This window comes from Felis catus, chromosome A2, assembly GCF_018350175.1.
Source record: "Felis catus isolate Fca126 chromosome A2, F.catus_Fca126_mat1.0, whole genome shotgun sequence".
In the NCBI taxonomy this organism is placed as follows: domain Eukaryota; kingdom Metazoa; phylum Chordata; class Mammalia; order Carnivora; family Felidae; genus Felis; species Felis catus.
In genome coordinates, this window is record NC_058369.1 from 56041203 (window position 1) to 56065146 (window position 23944).

At 52.9% G+C, this 23944-nt stretch overlaps 1 protein-coding gene across 8 annotated transcripts in view; it reads left to right on the forward strand.

Moving 5' to 3' along the window:
• Positions 1-13426: 13426 nt before the first annotated feature.
• The window catches only part of IQSEC1 (IQ motif and Sec7 domain ArfGEF 1), a 689800-nt gene continuing 679282 nt past the window's right edge, over positions 13427-23944 (forward strand). For 3 of the 8 annotated variants that reach the window (XM_045053202.1, XM_045053201.1, XR_006594816.1), the window contains exon 1: positions 13438-13521. The gene's annotated coding sequence lies outside the window, so the exon portion shown is untranslated. Of the gene's footprint in view, positions 13522-23944 lie in introns of all 8 variants that reach the window. The other 5 variants (XM_045053194.1, XM_045053196.1, XM_023250063.2 and 2 more) reach the window with 5 other exon arrangements.

A 23944-nucleotide genomic window follows, 5' to 3' on the forward strand; every position in this document is an offset into this window, starting at 1 on the left:
TGCAAAGGCCCTGAGGTGGGGATGCTAGCGGGTGTGATCGTGGAATAGCACGGGGACAGTGTGGCTGGAACAGGGCTGCCAGATTTAGCAAATACAAACATAGAGCCCCCAGTTACATTTCTGAAATGAGAATTTCAGATAAAGGGCAAAAGAGCTTTTAGTATAAGTATGTCCCCAAATGTGGCACAGGGCATCCTTATACTAAAAAATCATTTGGCCTCCTTGGGAGATTCCAATGTAGCTGGGCGCCCTGTATTTCCTCTGGCAATCCTAGGCTGGGGGGGAGGGGCAGGAGGGAGAGTTGGAAGAGAGAAGTCAGCAGCAGAGGCTTGGTGGGCCTGGGGAGGCAGCTGGGTTTTATTCTTAGGGTCATGGTTAACAGGGACCGTGGCCTCCAGCCCCCAGCCTGGTCCAGGTGCTAACTGGGTGGGCGTTCTTCACTTAATGGAGGACGCATCCGTCGGGGACCCCAGAACAAGGGATTCGAGTCGCCCACGTTACCAAGAACCCTCCAGAAGATGATTCATCCCAAGTACCAGACAAGAGAGCTAGGGCCGCACGTGGTCTTTGGAGGCGAAAACATCCCTTGTAGAAGTGACAGGGAGGGTCAGAGGTAGTACGGGACTGATGTTAAAATTAGAACAACCATGTTCTCTTAATTAGAAATGCAGGCGGTGCCACATGAATCTGTAATGGGCTTCCTCGCAGACTTCTGGAAGGAGGGGAGGCTGGATGGGGTCAGCCGCGTACATATTCATGAGGATCCAGGAGAGGGTCCCTGGGGGACGTAGGCCTGCCTGCTTGCAGGAGAGGCACAGCGGGGAGGCGTGGGTGCTAATCCCTGCTCTGCCACCGATGGGGTGAGCCTCCGTGACCTCATGCCTGCCTTGCTCTCTCTGAGCCTCCGTTTCCCCATGTGTACGGGAGGGGCCCTGCACTGGGGGGAGATGGAGGGAGGAATCGAGTTCAGGATGAGATACTAACAGATGAGCACTGGAGGGAGGCAATGACTCTGAGCGACCACCCAGCAGAATCAGGGACTGTCATGGCTCTGCTGAGTTCACAGACTCTCGGCTTGCTGGGCGAATGAATGAATGGGTGAATGAATGAATGCAAGTGGACTCCTTGACAAACCTCTTCCTTTGTGTGGGCAGGCCTATCTTAAGGCTTCTGCCAGGTCCTGTTTGGCCCATCCACCCCACAACACGTCAAACGTATTAAAAGGCGCCCACATGCCTCATTAAATAGAATTTATATATAACTGTATCAGAGCTGAGTTGAAATGCCATTGACTAGTTGACTAATGTTACGTTCTCTGGACATTTAATTAAACATTCATTCATTTTGACGTGTTTGTCAGTGTGTTTCTTTCCTCCCTTCCCCACTCCCCTTCTCAAACATATTCATGGGCCCCTGAGAGGCTTCTGGCTGAAGACGCCTAGGGGAGAAGGCCTTGTCTCAGGGCCTCAGGTTTCCTGTCTGTGAAAGGGGAGAGATACGCATGCCTCCCATGGTGGGTGTTGTTAAAGCTGTTCCCCCTCAGATTTATTGCAGCAGTGGCAACTCTAAGTCCCTCCCAGGGCGACACTGCGCTGGGCAACTCACGTGTCCCTTCCTTCCTTCCTTCCTTCCTTCCTTCCTTCCTTCCTTCCTTTCTTCCTTCTCCCCTCCCCCCCTCTCTTTGTTGTTTATTTATTTTGAGAGAGAAAGAGAGAGAGCACATGAGAGCACAAGTCGGGGAAGGGCAGAGAGAGAGAATCCCAAGCAGGCTCCTCTGTCAGCGCAGAGCCCGACGTGGGGCTCGATCCCATGAACCATGAGATCATGACCTGGGCCGAAGTCAAGAGGCAGATGCTCAACTGACTGAGCCACTTGAGCGCCCCTATTTCCTCATTTGATTGTATGGCCTCCACCAGCTCTCAGAAGTAGATAGTCTTATGTCCATTTTACAGATGAAAGACGGAGACTTGGGGTGGAGTTAGGACCAGCCCTGCGGGGCCCTCATACACCTGAGACCAAGTCCCCAAGGTCGTTTGAGATGTGGACAAAAGCACACCAAACAGCATAGGGTCATAGGGAGAGAAAGGTCTCTCTTCTTCAGTCCCTCTGATTATATGAAGGGAAGGGCTCAGCTATGTGCTACTGGGCCTTTAACACCTCTCTAGCCCTTGTTAATCTAGAAAGAACAGCCGTCAACTCACAGTGTAGAATGACAACACTTTCTATCCAGATACTAACATTTTTTCCATCCTGTTTTATTATATAGATAAACTTCTAATTATGGCAAGTGCTACAAAGCTTTATTTCAAAAAGTTTCTTAATGTTTATTTATTTTTGAGAGAGAGCACGAGTGGAGGAAGGGCAGAGAGAGAGGGGGACAAAGACTCTGAAGCAGGCTCCAGGGTCTGAGCTGTCAGCACAAGCCTGATGCGGGGCTTGAACTCACAGCCCACGAGACCACAGCCTCAGCCAAAGTTGGACACTTAACCAACTGAGCCACCCACGTGCCCCAACAAAGCTTTATTGCAGACTAAATATGTTTTGGTAACAAAACTTTTAAATTAAAAGTATTTTGTTAAGAAAAGTAAATCAAAGAAAAAAATCAAGAATGCATTTAGGAGTATCTGGTGATGGCAAAATTCACAAAGGCAGCATTAATGACCAAATTTGGGGTTACGTCTGTGTCCTCAGACAAGCCACTCCCCCTCTCTGGGCCTCTTCAATTGTCATAAAGGGATTGTTTGCCTAGACGGGCGTCAGTGCTAACAATGTAATTCTGAAGATTCCTTTTTCTGAAGGGAAGATCAAAGGCTTCCATTTAGGCCCAGCAGACAGTGGACCAGGGGCACTTAGAACAGGCCTGAGTCCTGATACTATGCTCTGTGCTCACACACTCCAGGAGCTTGGCACTGGGGGTGTCAGACCTTGGGAGGGTCTTCAATCCTACTTGTTGTGGGCAGCTGCTCCCAGGGGCCCTGAAAGCAGTTACCTGTTTGTGAAAGGCGGGACAGCTGAGGGATGAGCATCCTTCTGATTTGCAGAAAAATGATGACTAACAAGGTGACTGCATCCACCAGCGGGCCCTCATCTGGGCTGACCACAAAGTGCTCCCCAGCCCCCCACTGGGCAGGGCCAAATGGCCAAGTTTGAGGATTGGAGGTCTGGAACATCAGCACAGGTGAGGCGGGGGGGGGGGGGCGGGAGGCGAGCTCCAACCTGGAGGGGGTCTTGCGATGCCTTTCCTCTTGTAAATACAGGCGGCTGGGCATCAGGACAGTCCTGAGAGTCTCAGCCTTTTAATAAGGGAGTTGAAAACATTAATGTTTATTGCACTTGTTGATCTGTTTGGACTCATTTGGCCACCTTAGTTTATGTTTTTAATTATAATTTTATTGTTTCATTTGTAAACCAATCAAACTGGTTTTGTTCCATTTCTCCCCCCTATTGCTTTGAAAATCATGCCTTCTCTATTTTTCTAATGGCTACTTTGATATTTTTAACATACGTACTTAGTTTCCTAATCGTGCTTACTGTTTAGTGGTGTCTCTATTCCAACTCCATCTTGGTGACACTGACAAATCAGAGTGTGGAGTGCGGAGATCAGAGTGTGGAGAAGAGGAAAATGTTACAACATCTACCATGTGCCAGGTTCTTTCTAAGCGTTTCCATTTTGCTGTCAGAGCAGCCTGGAAAGGGGGCTTAGTCTGCCCATTTACAGATGAGGAACGTAAAGTTTAAAGAGACAGTTGAGAGAAGAGTTAAATAGCAAGTTGGTGGCCAAACGGAATTTCTGAGTCCTGATCCACCACTTTTTGTTTGTCTGCCTGTCTGTACTTTCTCCTACTTGTCTGTACTTAATGAAGGGTCAGGCAAAGTAGAGAGTGAAGACAGAAATGCCAAGGGTAGGGATGAGGATGTGCAGGGGGAGGAGGGAGCTTCCTCTCTGATCATCTGGCCCCTAATTCCTGCCAGCGAGGGTTCAGGGAACCAGGGAGCCCAGCAGAGCTCTGGGAAGGATCCCTGTGCAGATTCAGGTCTGAACTAGGAGCTCAGGGACTGCCCCCGCCTCGTAACACTGCAGGCTTCTCGGTCACTTATTCCTTCCTCCATGCACTCGTTCATTCGTTTGTTCATTCGTTCGTTCTTTATTCATCACATATCTCCTGAGCCCTTCTTTGTGGCAGGATGTGGGAGTGGAGGTACAGGGATTCATCATACATGGTTCCAGCCTGCAGAATGTGGTGGAAATGACAGACAGATGTGCATAGAGAATGTAATGCCCTGAGATTTTTTGTTTTCTGTCGGTTAATTATTATGGCTATGTTTTGAAAAGGCAATACATGTGTGAATGGAAAACGATATCCGACCTCTACGAAAGTCTATAGGGTCAGTCTTCTTCCTGCTGCTAGGCTCTCAACACTTTGTAAAATGGTAAAATATACATGAGGAAGTAGAAAAATTCAGAGGCATCACTTTCAGCACTATCTGGAGTGTATCCTTCTGGAAATAGTCTATACATATTCAAGCACTCAATCTGCATATCCCTTCATATCGTCACACTGTTAGAAACATCCATGTCTACCGTTCCTGTGCCCAACTTTTGTCACTCCCTCTATCCTGAGGTCACTCTCGTCAATCCATAGGGAGCCACCCAATGTCCTCTAAGGCCGCAGAAGGTCCTCAGAGCAGACTCTCCATGATTCCTTTGAGCATGTGAGTGAGTTTATCATGGGCTAGGCTTCTAATACTGGAGCTTTTGGGTCAAAGGGTGCATGCATTTGACATCTGGAGGACAGTTCGATTCTCCAGTTGTCCCTCAAGGAGCTTGTGCCAATTGTCACTCCAGCAGTGACTAAGAGTTAGTGCTTGTTTCTCTACAGCCCCATCAAACTGGTAAAGACCATCTTTTAAATATCACGAAGAACCAAAAGGAGCCTTCAAGTGGGCCAGGGAAGAAGTCTGAGAGGGCTTCTGGAGGGAGGTGTCACTTGGATTGGGTCTTGTAGGATGGGTAGGAATTTGCCAGTCTGGGGAGTACGGGAAAGGGAAAGGAGTATCTGGAAGAAGGAACAGCATGTGCAAAAAAGCAAAGGCATTAGAGCATGTGACGTGTCTAATGTGAGGAAATGCAGAATGGTAGAGTGGAGAGGAGGGAATGTGGGTGTCCAGTAATGGGGGGGCACTGGTAGCTGTACCTTGACCCCTTTTCTCTGTCCCCTCTATGATAGAGTATGAAAGAAGGCTTCACTTCAAGTTGAGGTCTTGTGAAATAATAAACCACTGGAAATGGTGCAGGGTGGGGGAAAACCATGTATATAGAGCCTGGAGTTCAAGGACAAAACCCTCTGCCTCTAGCCCGCTGGGTGGCCTTGGGCAAGTGACTCTTTTCTTGGGTTTCAACCTCGTCATCCGTACCCAGGAATCCATGCTGGGCTTGTTGGCACGGCCCCAGCTCGGGGTGAAGGGAAGGTGGCTGGCGCCAGGGTTTAGCAGGCAGTTGCTGTCCTGGCATGCAGGGACTTCAGCTCTACTCAGACTCCACTCATCTTGCCTCCACCTCCAGAGCCCTCTGCGCTCTTCCCGTGGCCTTCTACAGTGAGACTCAACTTACCAAGCAGACACTGCGTGTTTCAGCAGGTCCGCCAGCTCCTCACGCTTGCCGGGAGTGGGAAGATGGGACGGGAGCCCCATGACACGGTGTCCCCCCGGGTAGGCAGACGGCAGCAGTAGCACCTAACATCATCGTCACCGACATCAATGGAGGGCATGTGATGGCGCATGGAAGGCGACAACTACAACAGAGATTGGTCCTGCCGAGGAGGGGCCGGTTTATGATGCCATCAAGGGGCCCTGGCTGCTGGGGTGTCCTGAGAAAAAACCCCTTCCCTCATCCCACCACAGTCCTGGCTTCAAGTTGCAGGAAGCAATGGATGTGCCCTTGAAATGAAATGTGAGCTTCACTTACGGAGCCCCTGTTGCGCACCTGGTGCCACGTAAGCCACGATTACACCAACGGCCTGATGCTGCCCCCTTTCCTGTCTCCACACCCTTGGTGGTGCACGGCGTCTCCCATCCAGGGGCTTCCTTTGAACCTGGCTGGACTCAGGACTTTGGCCAACAGAATGTGTCCGAGTGACAGGCCGGCGATGCTATTTCTTCAACAGGAACACAATGATCTGCGGTTTCTCTGGGCCAGGCCCCTGGCGGGAGGTTGCAGATGTGCACTGGGGTCAGGCAGGCCGGGTCTCCCCCACGGTCACATCGATGTCCCCGACTGGGCAGGGGTTCTGGGAGGGATTCATGCTGAGCTTGAAGAAACTGGTTACCCACCCCTGGCTCCCCACCTCACCACCCTGCACCCCATGGGGACTCTGGAAGAATGGTCAGTCTTCTTAACTAAAGCCATTCTAGTAAATAATCATTTTTTTTTTCCTTTTAGCAGCTTCATTGAGGTTCGATTAACATACCACACAGTTCACCCTTTAAAAGTATACAACTCAACAACTTTCAGTACAGTCAGGGAGTTTTACGAACACCGTCACGGTCCATTTCAGGACATTTTCTTTACCCCATAAAGAATTCTTCACCTACCCACTACCCCCAGCCCAGCCCTTAAGCGACCACAGATCTGCTTTCTGTTTCTATGGATTTACCTGTTCTGGGAATTGTGCAGAAACAGAATCATACAATACATAGTCTTTTGTGCATGACTCCTTCCACTTAGCATAACGTGTGGAAGATTTATCCATATTAGAGCACATGTCAGTATTCTATTCCATTTTATTACCAAATAATACTCAGGGTATGGATATACCATTGTTATGTATCCATTGTTCAATTGACGGACCTTTGGATTTATGTACAAGATTTTGTGTGAATGTATGTTTTCAGTTCTCCCGGCTGTATACCTAGGAGTGGAATTTCGGGGTCATACGGCTTAAATGTTTGAGGAACTGCCAGATTATTTTCCAAAGCAGCCATACCATATTACATTCCCACCAGCAGTGTCTGAGTGTTCAATTTCTCTACATCCTTGCCAACACTTACTATTTTTTGTATTATTAATGTTAGCCAACCTACGGGCTAAATTAATTTTAGCCACACCTACGAGGTGTGAAGGGATATCTCAGTGGTTTTGATTTGCGTTTTCCTGAGGGCTACTGAAGGTGAGCATCTTTTCATGTGCTTATTATATCTGCTTGGGGAGAAATGTCTATTCAGATCCTTTACCCATTTTACATCGGGGTTATCCCGCCTTTTTAGTTATTGAGCTATAAAAGCTCTTTAGATATTCTAGATACAAGTCTCTCATCAAATATATGATCAGCAAAAACTCTTTCTCCCTGTTCTGTAGGTTGTCAATTCCAGTTTCTTGACTGGTGTCCTTTGAAGCACAAACGTTTTTGATTTCGGTGATATTCAACTGATCTGCTTTTCCTTTGGCTGCTTACGGTTTGGGTGTCATTTATAAGTCGCCGTGGTGTTGATTTGCATTTCTCTAATGACTAATGATGTTGAGTATCCTTTTTTTTAAGGTTTATTTTTGAGGGGGGGAGAAGGAGAGAGAGGGAGAGGGAGAGGGAGAGAGGGAGAGAGGGAGAGAGGGAGAGAGGGAGGGAGGGAGAGAGAGAGAGACAGAGAGAGAGAATGACCGGGATAGAGATCGGAGAGAGAATGATCTCTCTCCAGGCAGAGAGAGAGGGAGACACAGAATCTGAAGCAGGCTCCAGGCTCTGAGCTGTCAGCACAGAGCCCTACATGGGGCTCGAACTCATGAACTGTGAGATCATGACCTGAGCTGAAGTCAGATGCTTAACCACTTGAGCCACCCAGGTGCCCCTTGGGCATCTTTTTATGGGCTTGCCACTTGTTTGTCTTCTTTGGTAAAATGTCTGTTTAAATCTTATGATGCATTTTATATTGGGTTATTTGTCTTGTTATTATTACATTTTAAGAGCTCGTCATATATTCTATATACAAGTCCTTCATTGAATACACATGTTGCCAAATATTTTCTCCCATACTTAGCTTGCTTCTTCTTCTTCTTAACAGTGTGTATGGAAAAACAAGGTTTTGGGGCACCTGGGTGGCTCAGTCATTAAACATCTGACTTCACCTCAAGTCATGATCTCACAGTTCATGAGTTTGAGTCCCACACAGGATAAACTTGAGCCCCGATTCAGGTAAGCCCCACTTCTGTCTTTCTCTCTGCCCCTCACTCACTTGTGCCCTCTCTTGCTCTCAAAAAAAAATAAGTTAATTTTTTTTTTTTACTGTTTGTTCATGAGAGAGAGAGAGAGAGAGAGAGAGAGAGAGAGAGAGACAGAGAGACAGAGAGAGAGGGAGACACAGAATCAGAAGCAGACTCCAGGCTCTGAGTTGTCAGCACAGAGCCTGATGTGGGACTTGAACTCATGAACCATGAGATCATGACTTGAGCTGAAGTCGGATGCTTAACCAACTGAACCACCCAGATGGCCCCCAAAATAAGTTTTTTATTGCAATGAAGTCAAATTTATTGATTTTATTTTCTCCTAAAGTTCATGCTTTTGGTACCATAGACTTAAGAAATCTTTGCCAAAATGAAGGCCATTAAGATTTTTCCCTTCCCCCCTCCAGAAGTTATATGCATTTAACTCTCACATTTAGGTCTGCTTTCTTTTCCAAGTTAATTTTCATAGATGCTCTATAGAGGCATGGGTCAAAGGTCACTCTTTTGCTTGTGAATATCCTATTTTCCAATCACATTTGTTAAAAAACTATCCTTTCCCTCATCAAGGTGCCTTATTAGTATCTTTGTTGATCTTTACACCTGTCTTGATGCCGGTACCACTTGTTTTGATGACCCTTGCTTTACAATAAGTCTTGAAATCAGTAGCATGAGTCCTCTGACTTTGTTTCTCTTTTTGACAATTTGAGTGGGACAGTTTGGGTTGAGTGGGACTACTTTGCACAGTGTATCCCAGGCCCCTGCCCATTAAGACCAGAGTGTTCACAATCATTGTGATGATCAAAAATTTCCCTCATCATAGTTCCACATGTTCTGATTAGGGTCAGTACCATCTCCACCTCCCAAAGATAATCTCTTATTCAAGGGAACAATAATCAGATGAACATTAGTAATGGTACATGATAGAGGAAAACAGAGCAAACCCTTCCAGGTTCTGAGAAAATTGATTTTTAGTCTTGAAATCTATACCCAGCTAAACTGTCAGTCAAGTGGGAGGGCAAAATAAATACATTTAGACACCCAAAGACTCAGAGACCTTCTTATAGGCTATCACTGGGAGAATTGTTAGAGGATGTACCTGGCAAAATAAAAAAATGATTCCAAGAAAGAGAATACATAGGATCCAAGAAACCATGGACCCAATCCAGAAGTGTAATGCCAAGAACTCTCCAATGATAGCCATGTAGCAGGCCAAGGAAGCAGCCAGCCCAAATTACAACAGTGAATCAGAGAGCTCTCAGAGGAACGTTTTTAAGAAGAAAAATGAATATGCTGCAACCGATGGTAATATTTAAAAAGATAGATGATCTTACTGAGAAGCTGAATGTGGATAATAATAGTGAAAATGAATAAATAATCATAATAGGCTTATTCCTGTTTCCTCCTTCAAATTTTTGTTACCTGTATTTTCTTTTAAATGCACAGCTACGTCTTTTTCATTGTAAACTATTTTGCCCTGTATTTATATAATTACAATATCGGAAAAGCCAATTATTGGCTTTTCAGGGTTTAGAATCGATCTGTATACAAAGCATGGAGACCTTAACTAGAATTGTGGAACAGCATGTAAACCCCACAAATCATAACCAGGTAAAAGTCATGGTGTACAGACAAAGTCAGTGTTCTTACCTGGGAAGATCATAAGAGACACCTGGACAGCTAAGTGTCTTGCCCAGAAGAGAGGTCAGTTTTCTCACAACACTGGGGTCTAGTAGTGGAGATCCAAGCCAGGGATACCCTAGCATGTGACAACAGACCTTATCGTAAGGCAGGTCTTGCTGGACCATCTTCCAAGGCCGAGCCTACATGACCTTGTACGTAAGCATTTCAGTCCCGCCAGCCATTTAAGGAATGTGGGGGTGCGGGACACTCTCTAGCTTGGAGCAGGGTGGAGGTGTCCATGGAGACTTCTGTGGTGGGAATCTTTGCTCTCAGCTCTCAATCCTTTGACGCAAAGGCGAAACTCTTCTGCTGGCACCTTATTATTACTATTAGGTTTCTGCTGAATCTCAAACAGGCCAAGCACTTGTTACAGCTTCTGCAATGCCTTGTACCTCGTCTGCACTGCCATGCATGCCTCCCCCTAGCTCCACGTTCACTGCAGTCTGGTGGAATTGGCTGTGGTAGGAGCATTTACACGACAAAGATCAGCAAATGCCACAGACAGTGCTTTCTTCTGATTGTCCCATGCTCACCCAGCACGCCACTGCACTCCTCCAGGACTGGCCTCATGATTCAGAGGGCTCAGTGCAAAATTAAAATGCTCGGCCTCTTGTCCAAAAATTAAGACCATTAAGACGGTGACACGGGAGCGGGCCCTGCCTGACTGCCCAGAGCACACGCCCGCCCACCCTACTCGTTTAGGGTCTGTCTTCACAGGGGCGCTCCAGGAGAGCAGAGCTTGTCTGTCATGCACAGGGTCCCGAGAGCCTGGCCTGAGTCATTGCTCAGTGACATTTGCAAACTGAGCAACCAGGTGATGCGCTCTGAGGAAGAGGCCTTTGGGGAGGGGGCAGCCTTGGTTGTGGGTGTGAACCTGCGTGTGAACTGGGAGGGCTGGTGTACACGGCCTCATTGCTCGTGACAGACTCTCTTGTAACCACCCGTGTCAGGGATTTGGCACTGACTGGAACGCCCCAGAGTGCCAAGAATGGAGGTCAAGGAAAATGAGTAAGACCGAAGGCAGATGGCAAGTCAGCGATGGCTCACTCCCTTCACCTCTCCCATTGCCTAAGGCCGAGGAGCTTAGTGATAGCAGTTGGGAGGAGCAGAGAAATGCATCGCAAAACTCGCCATCATTCCTGCCACCCATGGGTGTTCTCTTTATGCTCCGTGGACATCTCTGTTTGGTTCGGGGGGCTGGGGGTGGCAGGTCCAGAAGGAAAGGGTCCTGCCTAGTCCCGGGGTATAGGTGCAGGTCCCCTGAGGCCCCCATGGTTGCAGGATGGCCTGGCCTGGCAGCACCTGGGAGGCACGGATGGAGCCTCGTCTGCCCAGGGTCTCCAGCACCCACGAGGGCCTGGCACTGTGGAGTGGAGAGGGGGCAGGTTTCGGAGAGCAGGGAGTCAGTGTGGAAATGGAGAGGAGAGGTCAGCCTCCTCCTGGAACCGCTAGGAGGAGCCTCTGGGTTGGGGCTGGGAGAAGGGTCCACCACCCCATCTCCTCACTGCCATCCTCACTGCCACGCGCCAGGATTTAGAATTGAATTTCCTTCCCTCCCCAATACTGGCAGAGGCCCCACGCCTGACTCTGGGGTCAGGTATCCCCCCCAGAAAGTCAGGAGAGGCTGGGGGCACCTCCCTTTTTGGGAGGCTCTTGGCATATTTCTAAAATGTAGAAATGTTAAAATAGGATTGCAAAGACGTTGGTATATTGTAAATGTATAGACTGAAGTGACGAACACTTTTTACACATACACACACAAGTAGAGTGTAATAATTGTGTTCTTCAGAGGATAATTACAGGATTTAGAAAAATAATATTAATTTCTAGACCACTGCAAGTGCAGGACTTTTTAAAAAGAGTATTAATTTCTAGAGGACTATTACTGGTCTAGTAACAAGAGCCAAGTTTAAAGTTAAGTGTTGAGAGTTTTCATTCACCATGGTGTGGGTATAACCTTATCCTGATGTAATAGTTCTTGAATTTGAGAACCCAAATAAATGGGGCCCTTCTATTCTCTTCCTCTCCATAGGCTGTGTCCAGGGGATACCCACGGAGGGCTTAGGACCTTGGAACTCCATGCAGGGACCATCCTCTCCTGGGGGTAGAGAGGGATCAACAAACATGGGTATGGAATATCAAGAGTCAGCAAAGCCAGTGCAGTGCAACCCTTAACAAAGAAAAAAATACCATCAAATGTACATTATAACAGAGTTTTAGAGACTTATGAGATGTAGCTAAAGCTTCACCCAGAGGTAAATGTATAGCCTTAAAGGCATTTGCTGCAAAACAACAATGGAAAGAACCTAACTCCTCAAGCCAAAAAGATCGGAAAATAGGTTTAGCTCCAAAGAAATCTGGAGTATGAAAATAATAAAGATTACAAAAAGTAAAGAACTAGAAAACAGTGCTGAGGAAACAGCAGTTGGGTGGCAAGACAAGTTGCCCAAGGTCTCAATGCCAGTGTCTGGGTGGGTGTTTGCCCTACAGTCCCATGGGCTCCCAGAACTCGAGGCGCCATTGGAATGACCATGCCTGAATCTTGGTGGCTTGTCCACGTTGACATCTTGGAGGCATTAGGGCCACCAACCCGTTAGAACGCAGAATGGACGGTCTAGGAAACTTGTAGAGGTCTGCAACCAAACAAACCCGGCGCTTAGGAGACCGATGTTTTTAAAAATTCAAAGTTCTTCTGAATTTATTAACTATTTTTCTACTCACCCCGAAAATCGTTTGCTGATGGCAATATGAAGATATATTTTGCTGAATTTCTTTTTAAATTAAATGTATACATCAGAGAGGCTGGGAGGGGGCGGGTGATGAGGCGGTAGTGGTTCGCGCGGGGCGCGGGGCGCGGGGCGCGGGGCGCGGGGCGCGGGGCGCGGGGCGCGGGGCGCGGGGCGCGGGGCGCGGGGCGCGGGGCGCGGGGCGCGGGGCCCGGCAGGCGGCGCCCTCCCTCCCTCCCTCCCTCCCGCCTCCTCCCGCGCCGGCGGCTCCGGCTCCCTCTCCCCCTCGCGTCGCAGCCGGCACTTTGCAAAACTCCTCGCTTGCCCGCGGCGGCCGCAGCTCCGCGCCCTGCCCACCCCGGCGCGTCCGTGGGGCAGCGGGCGGCGGCGGAGCGCGGCGGCGCGGGGAGCGCGAGGCGCGGAAGCGCCGGGGGCGGGCGCCGGCGGAGGCGGGAGCCGAGGCGGGGCCGCGCCAGCCCCGCGCCGCCGCGCCCCCCGGGCCGAGCCCCGCGCCGCGCCGAGCCGCCGTCCCCGCCGCGCAGCCATGGCCGCCCCGCCGCCGCCGCCGCCGCTGCCGCCGCCGCCCCGCCGCCCGCTGGCCTGAGGCGCTGCCGGCCGCCGGGCGGGGGCCATGGCCAGCGCCGCCGAGCCCCCCGGCAAGGCGGCCGAGTACCTGCAGGAGCTGACCCGGATCGTCGCGGCTCAGCAGGAGCTGCTGGCGCGCCGGCGGCGGCGCATCGAGGAGCTGGAGCGCCAAGTGGCGCGGCTGAGCCGCGAGAACGCCGGCCTGCTGGAGCGGCACCGGCGACACCTGGCCGCGTGCGCCCGCCGCCCGGACCCCAGCCCCGGCGCCGGCCCGCAGCCGCTCGGCGTCATCCCGGAGCTCGGCTGCCGCCGCGACAAGTAAGCAGGCACCGGGGGCGGCGGGCGTGTCGAGGGTTCGCGAACTTCTTGGGGAGGGGGGCCCGCTCTCCTCGGGGCTGGGCGGGGAGTTGGGCGGAGGCGGGGAGAAGCCCGTCCAGAGGGCGCGCCGGGGGACCCCCGACCCGGGGCTGGAGCTCGGGCGGGGACCGGGTTCCCTGGGAAAGAGGTTCTGGGGCGCTGCCTGGCGCTTCCACCGGCCCGCTCTCCGAGGACGGACGGCTCCGGACTCGGGCTCCAGCGACCCCCGAGGCTCGGTGGCGGGATCGGCCTCGCTACGGCGTGCTTGCTGTCCGCGCGCACAACTGGGGCTCTGGGTAGTGGGGCCAGAACTCCTGACCCGGAGAGCCCGAGACCCAGTGGGAAGGGGGTGCGGGAGGCGCAGATCCCGCCCTCGAGCGGGCCTGGGTCACTCGCGGGTCACTGTCCCTCCGGGAGGGACCGTATACTCCTTCTAGCCGGAGATGAGCGAGCCTCTTCCCTCTGGACGCCTCCGTCTCCTCCTTCGCGGCCCGGGGGTTATACCCCGCCCGCCTCACCCTGGGATTACCCCTGGCTATTTCGGACCAAGGATTAAGCGGGGGACAGGATGGGGGCGGGATTGCCCGGCCGCGCTGGCCCCAGGCGTCCTGGGTGAGCTCGCAGCTTGCGTGCAGCAGCCCGTTCGCTTTCCAGGGTTGCCCAAGTCGGGTGCGGGGCTCCTCTCCGCAGAAGTCCGGGTGCCTTTCTGGGGAGAGACAGGGGGCACGGGGGCTTCAGGTGACTCCAGGGTTGGATTCCGGGATGCTGTGAGCCTGTCTGCCCTCTCTGTCCTTCTGTCTTTGGGACCACCTGGCCACACTCCATGGTTTGGACCCGGGGCAGAGGAGAAAAACACTGTGTTGGGGGGGGGGGGGCGGGGAGGGACGGAGGGAGAAAGGAGGATGGTGATCAGCAGCTTCAGGAAAGGTTTCCTGGGAGGCTGGGGTAGGCAGGGATGATGGGGGAGGAGTTGACCCTGACTCCCAAATCCTGCTGGGGGTGGGGGTGGGGGAGGGGCTCCTGATTCCCAGAGTCCAGGTACAGCCATCTCAGACCTGGTATCTCCCCCACCCGGAGGAACTGTGCCAGGCTGTGGTGGTGGGACAGAGGACCCCTGCCTGTCACCCTGCTTCCTGCACGGGTTCTGGGCAGTGCTTCTGGGCTCTCGTGGGCTCTGAAGAAGGAGGGTTGTGAGGATGAGGTCAGGGCGTGGGTCAGCCTCATGGCTCTGTGGTGGCAGGCCCACTAGCAAACTCCTGCTTTCTCTTTATCCTGGGAAGGTTTCGCGAGGCGTGTGGATAGCTCCTAGCTGGTGTCAGCGAGAGAAAGCAGAGACCCTGCTCCCTCCATGCGCCCCACCCCTGGCTCTCTGGTGTCACTCAGGTGTCACTCAGTCCCTCCCACAGTGGCTGGGGGTTACTTGGTGCTATTGCAGGAGACTGAGCCCCGCGCCCTCATGCAGGGACTGAAAGAAAAGCTGGGGATGGCCCAGGTGAGGTCCTCAGCAGCTCAGGGAGGCGACACACAAGGGCAGGGACACACAGTCCACTTTCACAGGCAACAGTGACACACGCTGTTGGCAAATGCCTCCCAGCACCGTCCTGGGGAATGCATTCCTTTCTTCTCTTCAAAGTCACCTCTGGTGACCAAGAGGGAGGATGGAGACAGTGAGTCCTGCTTGCTGTGGGGAATCCCCAGCGTTGCATCTGGGCGGTGGCCTTGGAGGGGGGAGCTGGGGATGTGGGTGCGGGGTTTATTTCACAAGTCCTCAGCTCTGTCACACTGGCTTCCCTCCACTGAGATACAGCCAGAGCCTGTGACGGCATCCCCTTTCAGAGGAACCGCAACCAGTCAAGTTCTAAGTCAACTTGAATGTGCACACCAAGTGCCTGGGGATCCTGCTAAAATCCAGATTCTGACCAGTAGGCCCAGGGCAGGCACACAAGCTCCCAGAAGCTGTGGATGCTGCTGGCCCCCAGAACGCACCGTGACAAATGAGACTGTGTGGCACCAGCATATTGACAGAACAGTGGGGTCCCTCGAGATGGAGCGCGCCGGCCCATTTCTAGCATCCACTGCATGTCCCAGCCTTTTGGGAGGCCGCCTCCCTCCCTTCATAGGAGACTCTTGGGGGGCCGTGGTATCATACGTGCCTTCTCACACCCTTGGGATTCTGGGTCACTGGACCGTGTAGGGGGAGTGAGCTGAGGGCTGCTTTTCCACACCTGGTTTTGACGTGCCCACCCACTGCCCATCTATGTAGCAAAATGATCCATGCCTGAGGAGCATGGTTTAACTAACCCCCTTGAGAGCAGCCAACTTATATGAAGTGTCTACTGTGTGCAGAACTGTTAGTGATGTGCTTGGAGACACAAAGGCAAGGGCAGAGAACAGAGGAAGAGGAGAAGGGGACACGTGCAGACTTGGGACCGATGGCCGGCTCTCAGCCAGTGACCATGGGACAAGTCATGCCTCCTCATTTAGCCTCAGGGTTTTTCTGTTTTTTGTTTTTTTTGTTTTTAATGCACACAAAGCAGGGACGATCACAGCCGCCTCCCATACTTTTTCCGAGGGTTAAGGGAGGACAATGGGCATGGAGGAAACTGGTATACAGTAGGTGCCTAATGCATTTCAGATTCTTCCTTTGTCCATCGGTTTCTCGGTTCTTTGGGGCCCACGGTGCCCTGGCAGGAGGTGAGTGAACTTCCTGACAACCTGCCTGAGACCCCCTGGGGCCCGGTGCAGGGGGTGTGGAGCTAGAACGGCTGTCCAGAACTCAGGGGCAACTTGGGGTTGGCCACCTGGGATGGAGCAGGGAACACCTGCGCGTGAGCTTCCCGAGGCGACGGGCAGTGCAAGACCACGGCGTCGGGATGGCTTCCTGCTGGGGCACTTGGCTCCACCTTCTCCCAGTGCTGGTGCACCCACCAGTGGGCACTGCCCGTGCTGGCTCCCAGGCCCTCCTGCCTGCAGACAGGGGTCCTTGTAGGCAAGGGTGCACAGAGCGTGTCAGGCTAAGGCACGCCTGGCTACCCATGTCTTCAGCAGCCGCCAGCGGCTCTGGCTGGAGTCAGGAGCCCTTTGGCCCCCGCCACCACGTGGACAGGCTGCACCTGCGTATCCAGAAGGGAGAACAGATAGATGCAGGGGAGAGACCACTGAAAAGGCTCATCCTGGGACAACAGTGATCTCGTGCCACCTCCCCCGAGCATGGGAGATACTCTCAAACCCCAAACTTGAAACCCTTCCTCGGAAGTCCTCTGCTGGAAGATACCATCGTGAGTTTCTCAAGTTTGGGGACAACAGGAAGATAACAGGAAAAAAAGAGGGTACCTTTGTTTCCGTTGGATTATTTAGTTGGCTTTTTTCTGACATCAGAATTCATATCCAGTGTTTAGCGGGCTACATTCTAATGATGTTTCTAGAACTGTTCCCTCCCACTAGAGATTGGGGTACATAATAGACACTCAATAGATGCCTGTTGAGTGGATGAAGGCAGGCAGGATTGATTAGAACCGCTGTGTTTTCCTTTCCAAAGTCAGCTTGAACTTGAGCCGGCCCCACTGACAAGGAGCCAGATCTCTGGTCAGCAGGGATGAGTGCATTATGGCTGCATGCACTGAAGGCCTCCCATGTGCCCCGCACTGCTGCGGGCGTGTGCATGTGTCAGTGCGCTGCATGGGCACAGCGCTACCACGAGGCAGGAACGGCTGCTGCTCCCATTTTATGGATGTGGAGACTGAAGCTCAGAGGTCATGTGACTTACTCAGGTTCTCCCACCCCCTAGTAATGGAGCCGGGATTGGGGCTCAGGTGGCCTGGCTCTAGCCCCCTGCTCTCACCCGCCCCCCAACAGCCCTCCCTGCTGCAGAATGATTAGGCGACCCTCCCCCTGCCGGGATCCTGCGTGACTCCCAGCCTCCAGTGCCAGAGGAAGCCCAGCATACGTGGCTTTTGTCCTGCCGTGTGGGATCCCATCACCGAGTCCGGGCCCTCAGCATCACCCGAGGTGGCGGTGAGTGGGGCAAGGGTTGAGCGTGGTGACCCCTCCCAGCCTCCGATCTTCCAGTCTCCCGGCAGAAGTAAACACCAGCCTGCAGAGGTTGGAGAGAGGGCCCTGTGAAGCGGCCTCCCTCGCTTTCCCGTCCCCTCCGGCCCTCAAGAGCTGTCACATCACTCCAAGAGGACGTTTTGCTGAAGCTCTGAGTTGGTGACTCACTCTGGGGGAGGCTTCCAGTGGCATTCAGTCTCTGTTGACTTACCAAACAAGCGCTCTCCCCGGGTCTGTGGTGACATTCGTGGTGATGGTGGTGTAGCAGTTCAGAGGGAAGCTTAAGGGTGGCCAGCGGAGAGAGGGGGTGGCAGGCAAGAAGTCACTGACGCAAGAAGCTGTACTCGGGAGGGTCCTGGCAAGACGCCTCTGAAAGCATGCCGTTCTGTTCTTCAGGGTAGCTGGAAGTACCAGACCTGAGCTTCAGGGTCTGAAGCCCCGAGAACCTTCTGTCCCTGTCTCCTTTCCCCCCTCTTAGCAGAGAGTGGGAACTGCGTACGGGCTGAGAGAGGCCTCGAGGGTTTTCCTGATCTGAGAGGGCGGCGGAGAAGGTGGCAGAGGGAGATACTGTGTTCACGGCTTCATGAAAGAATGTTCTTGTTCTCCCGGCCAAGATAAAGCCAAGTACCCAGTGCCGGGGAGGATGTCCCCCGGCCAGAACGAGCTAGAACATGCTCAGAGAAGCTTGTCCTGGTTGGGCAAAATGCATTCAGCTCCGAGGGCGCGGGGTGAGCCGCTCCGATTTTTCCAGCAGATGGTAGAATCCGCAGAAAGACGAGGAAGAGTGTTTCTCTGAAGTTCTCCCCCAGCTGTCTGACAAGCTAAGCAAATTATTATTTTACAACCTGGAAAATAAATCGTGAAAAGCTTCTTTATCTGGCTAGGCTTGGGAAAAAACAGGGAGCAGTACCGTGCGTGTTCTCGTTCCCGTGTCTGTTTCCCCCTCGGCTCTCTGGGTTCAGGCCTCCCGGAGCCTGTAGAGATCTCGGGGCTGTGCCGTGGTGGTGGGGGGGGGGTGTGAGCATCGGGAACTTGGGGGCATCAGCATTTTTTGTCAGCTGGGTGGCTACTAGTCAGCTGTTTTGTCTGTGACAGTGTTTTGACAGCTGATCGTGGTTTTTGTTCTTTGCTCGCTGTTTGTGTAAGAAAGAGCGACGCTTTGCCTAACTTGGGAAGGGCACCATTCCGAGCTTGGCAGGGTAAGTGTCATCTGAATAATTGCCACAGAGCAGCAGAAAAAAAAAAAAACAAACCAAACAAACACAGACAAGCTGGGTGTTCAGCAAGAACTGGGGTGGGGAAAGTGCACTGACCTAATTGAAACAGAACAGAAGCGGCGGATGAGGCCGAGAGGCGGTCCGGGGTCGCACTCGTGGCCTGGAAGTAACCTGGGCCTCGACCTTGCCACTCCCCACCCGGTGCAGACCCAGGCCAGGCCGTGGCTGACACGGGCCCGGCTGTGAACCAGGCTTTGCTGAGTGGCAACATCAGTGAGTGGCCTTTGGAGTCTGAATCCTGAGCCTCCGTAGGGTTTATATTTCCAGGAGGATATGCCAGACCAGTTATTGTAAACGCCCAGTGCTTCTGTTTTAAAAGGTGAGGAGCTGCAGCCTTGAGTTTTTCAAATGCGTCCCCAACCCCAGCTGCCCTGGCCTTGCTCTCAGGACCCTCTAGGCCGCCCAGTGACCAACACCTGAGCAGTTAAGCCCTGCCCCGGTAGCAGGTGTGCAGGAGCCCCGTCCTGCCTCAGCCACCTCCCAGCAGCGTGGGCTTTCCAAGTAAGGCAAAGCATTGCCCTTGGCCTCCTGAGGCCTAGTATCTCCCTCCTCTCCCATGTAAAATGGGGGAGGGCTGCTTCTGTTCGGTAAGATCAGAGTCAGCTGATAGCTGGTAGCTCCAGGGGCAAGAACAGCTAGCATACTGAGAATGCTCTTGAGGGTTGTTTTCCCTAACGTTTTATTACGAAAATTTTCAAATATGCAGAGAAATGGAAAGAACCGTACAAGGCAGAACACCCTCTCAGCTTCCGCAATCGTAGTTTGTTATACTCTCCGCCGTATTACATGCCTGTCCATTCTTGAGGGTATTCGGAACCACACTGATGGAGAATGAACATTTATGGAGCGCCTGTTGTATACCAGGAACAGGCTGAACAGTGCACACGTGCTTTGCAGTCTGCATGTCCTTTCATTCACAAACTGTCGAACACTCAGGCACCTGAGCCCGATTCTTGTCCTTGATCCGGGCAGCACCCCCACTGCCTCTACTTGGACACCCTTGAACAGGGACATAAGCCTGTAGAGAAGGTTGCTGAGATATCGGGCCGGGTAGGAAGTGGGGTCTAGTGGTGTGGCACCCTAAAGCAGGAAGCAGATGGCCGCCCTCGGGCATCAACAGAGGCTTCCTGGAGGAGGTGACATTTGAGCTAGAAAGAGGAGGAGGAGGAGGAGGATATCAAGCCAGGGACACAGCACATGTAAAAGGGGAGGTGAGAGGCACCTGGCAGGTTTGGAGGGTGGGAGGTGCTATATGGCCACGCCAGGCCTGTGAGTGGGAACAGCTGGGCCAGGTGAGGTCCAGACAGGCAGGGACCAGCCCCGGGGCACCTGCTTAGGGCCTAGATTTCAGCCGGGTAGTGGGGGTGGGCTGGTGAACAAGACCGGCTCCCCCCTGCCAAGCTGTGTGTGCCGTGTCTGAGCCCTGCGTGTGAAATGCTTGCCTTTCCTTCTGGGAGGAGGCGAGATTCACAGAGCAGCAGGACAGAAATCCTGGGTTATTTTGCGCCTAACATTAGAATGCTCCGATTGTAGTCAAACCGCGGTAATAACTGAGCCCGTTCCTCTGTGTCTCCATTGACGCACCCAGCCTGTGACAGCCGTGAGCTGTTGACATCCCATTTTGCAGATATGAAAACTGAGGCTCAGGGAGTTCTGAAGCAGGTTGTGCGCCATCACCCAGTGGCAGAGGCCGGGTTCCCACGCAGGTCTGTCTGCCGCCAGAGCTCACGCAGCTCACTGAGCCACACTGTGCGCCTTTGAAGTCGTTCGCTGCTCTAAGTGTTTTGTGAAACGTGTGGAGCCGTTTCCAGATCTGTATGGCCGGCTCACCCAGACCACCCAGAATTAACTCCAGCACGGTCACCTGCCCAGGGGACGGCTATGGCTTTTCCCTCTGGGCGTCAGAATCGGCCTCTCGTTGTTGTGGTCCCCTTGGAGAATTTATTTCGCCGCCGGGAGCCCAAATCCCTTTTTGGCAAAATTTTGATGGAGGCCTGCCGCTGGCGGGGTGGTCGTGGACAGCAGGTGCACATGTGCGGGGGAAGGGTCTCTCTAAGCTGTCAGGCGCCACCCAGCCCGTGCCGGGCATTCCGCCTTGAGTTGGCTTCACTTCCCCACTCGGAACATGCGGGCATTTGCTAGCCTGCTGGAGAGCTGTTCGTGAAGCAGCCTCGGGCCTCTCTCCATGTGTTCATTCATCAGGACACACTGGGACGCTTGGTCGTACGGGAGGGTGGACATATGTGCCCCTCTTTTGGCTCTGCTCCCTCCCCTTGTTGATTTGAACGGCCTGCTTGCTCTGAGGCTGCCCTTGCATGAAGAGCGTCAGGCCTTCTGGGGAATCAAGGCACCTGGGCCTGGCCCCCCTCACCTCAACCACAGGGAAGCGGGCTTCCGAGGAAGGTGTCCTGGATTGGCAGATCCGGAGGAGCCTCGCGGCAGGTCATTTGCAACCTGCCTGTGAAGTGTCTGATGTCGCAGGCTTAGATGTGGTGCTGCGTGAGACCCCACTGCCTGCCCGGATGGTCTCAGTGCTCACACGGAAAGTCCTCAGCCCATGTCCAGAGGTACGGGGGAGGGGGCAGCTGCTAGGGAGCCTCGCAGGGACATCCTCGAGTGCATGAGTGTGGATTATTCGTGGACAGGTTGCAGGGGTCTCTGGACAGCCTGAAACTGAACGTGAATGGGCCAGCGGTCCATGTGGTCAACTTGGGGGTAAGACTCTGATAGGGTCCTGGCCAGGGCACCAAGCTCTTCTTCCTGTCCCCGGGCCTGTGAAATGAACCTCTCTGAGCCTCGGCTTCGTTTTCTCCAACAGGGGAGAGTGGATCCAGGGGGACGACTGGATTTCCCTTTTGGGGTTGCCTGGGAACCCAAGGGTGCCTGGCATGGCCAAGATGCAATCAGGAGACAGGTGTATCTGGAACAGAGTGAGCAAGGGGACAGCAAGGGAGAGAAGGGGTAGGGGACGCACAGCAGTGGGCAGGGCGAGCAGGGCTGGAGAGGCCCAGAGGGACTTTGGGAGACAGGCGTCCCTGGGGGGTGCCTCCCAGAGGAGGGCCAGGACTGGACTCAGGTGTGGATGGGACCCCTGTCCCCGGCGGAGGCAGGGGCCAGCGAGTAGGAGGCTTCAGGAGACGCTACAGGACTGGGGGCGTGGGGTGCTGGGAGCTTGGCCCGGGGTGCTGGTGGAGCTAAGCAGAAGCACGTGGGTTGTGGATACAAGGAACATGGTCCCATCCTTTCCCCTCACCCAACAACTACCGGTCCAGATGGGAAGGAGAGAGCATTGCTTAAGCAGGAGAAAAGCCTCCAGATGGCAGAGTGCATGTAGGTCTTTGTTGCCTGCAGTGCTCTTGGACAGGGGAGTGAGTGGGGGCCGGCTGACGTCCCTGGACCCTGCCTCCAGCCCGCCCCTCTCACTCACCCCTCTGGAGAAGCAGCCCATGCAGGGACACTCAGCTCCCCCAGGGTGGCTGGCGTAGATAGCTCCTGGTCGGGGCACACACATAGTACGTGCTCATACGGAGGACAGGCACTGTGGGGCCAGGCCACCCCCTCCACCATGATCTGGCTGTACTGCCTCTGGCCAGTTACTCAGCCTCTCTGGGTCTCAGTGTTTTCACTTGTAAAACGGGGTTATAAAATATCACCTCCCTCCGAGAGGGGCTGTGAGGATTAAATCTGTATTACGGGTGAAGCACATTGCCCCTCATCCTTGCCAGCTTTTGTCACTGCTGTTCCCTCTTACCTAGGCGGAGAGGAAATTTGATGTTCGGGAAAAGTCATGGGATTTAGGATCCAGTGAGTGGGTTTTGGCGTTCATCTCTCTATTGTCTGTCTTACTTCTGCACATTTAATGTAGCTGATCACAAACCCAAGCCTTTGTAAGAGAGGCCATGGCCATCCCTGTAACCCGCAGTGAAAGGGGAAACTTATGTTATTTCAACAGAATGGAGGCCTCCGCACAAAAAGCAGAGGCATCTGAAATGCTCTGCCTGCCCCCCCGCCTCCCCAGCCCATTATAGGCTCACATCTCTGTCTAGACTTCTTTGAGGCTTTACTATTACCCAGTTCAGCACCTCTAAACTTTCAGGTACATAAGATACTCCACACCCACAAGGGGTGTCCGGGTAGCTGATCAGCCCCCACACCATGCCCACCCATAGGCCAACCTGCCCCCTTCCTGGCGCCCACTGTGAGCCAGGCCCTGGACGAAGGACTTGGCACGTGCCACCATACTGGGGCCTCACCACTACCAACTTTTTCCCATTTAGCGGGTGATCCTGCAGGACTGCAGTGAGGACAAGATGAAACAGGAAAAGCGAAGGCATTCTGAAAGCTGTAACCCGTTGTATGAATGAATGTCTCCTCACCCCAAGATGGAATATGAGGGATTGTCATTGCCACCCTCTGTCGACAATGAGTAATAGTAGTGACAGCTGACTTGTTTATTACACACACTTACTACAGCTCTGGGAGGTACCACTGTCGTACAGGTAGGGAAACTGAGGCACAGAGAGGCGGGGGTGGCCGGGAAGGTTGTGGTTTGAGCAAGGATGAGCCAAGCACATTCCCCTGAGAGCTATCATCTAGACCTCGTTAGGGGGCTCTTTAAGTTTCAGCCCGTTGTGCTTAGAGAATACACTTTGTACGATGACCACCTTGTTAAACGGATTGAGACTCATATTGAGGGCTAAGATAGGATCTGCCCTGGAGAATGTTCCAAGTACACTTGAGAGAAGTATGCACCTGCTGTTGGGAGGTGTTCTGTGTCTGTCTGCTAGGTCTGGTCGGTTTCCAGTGTTCGAGTCCGCTGTTTCCTTGCTGACCTTCTGCCTGGTTGTTCTACCCATTACTGAAAGCGGGGCATTGATGTCTCCAACTGTCCATGGGGAGCTGTCTATTTCTCGCTTTATTTCTGTCAGTTTTTGTTTTATGTGCTTTGGGGCTTTGTTGCTTGGTGCATGTATGTTTGTAAATGTTGTATCTTCCTGATGGATTGATCCTTTGGTCCTTATAAAATGTCCTTCTTTGTCTGTAATAACAGATTTTGT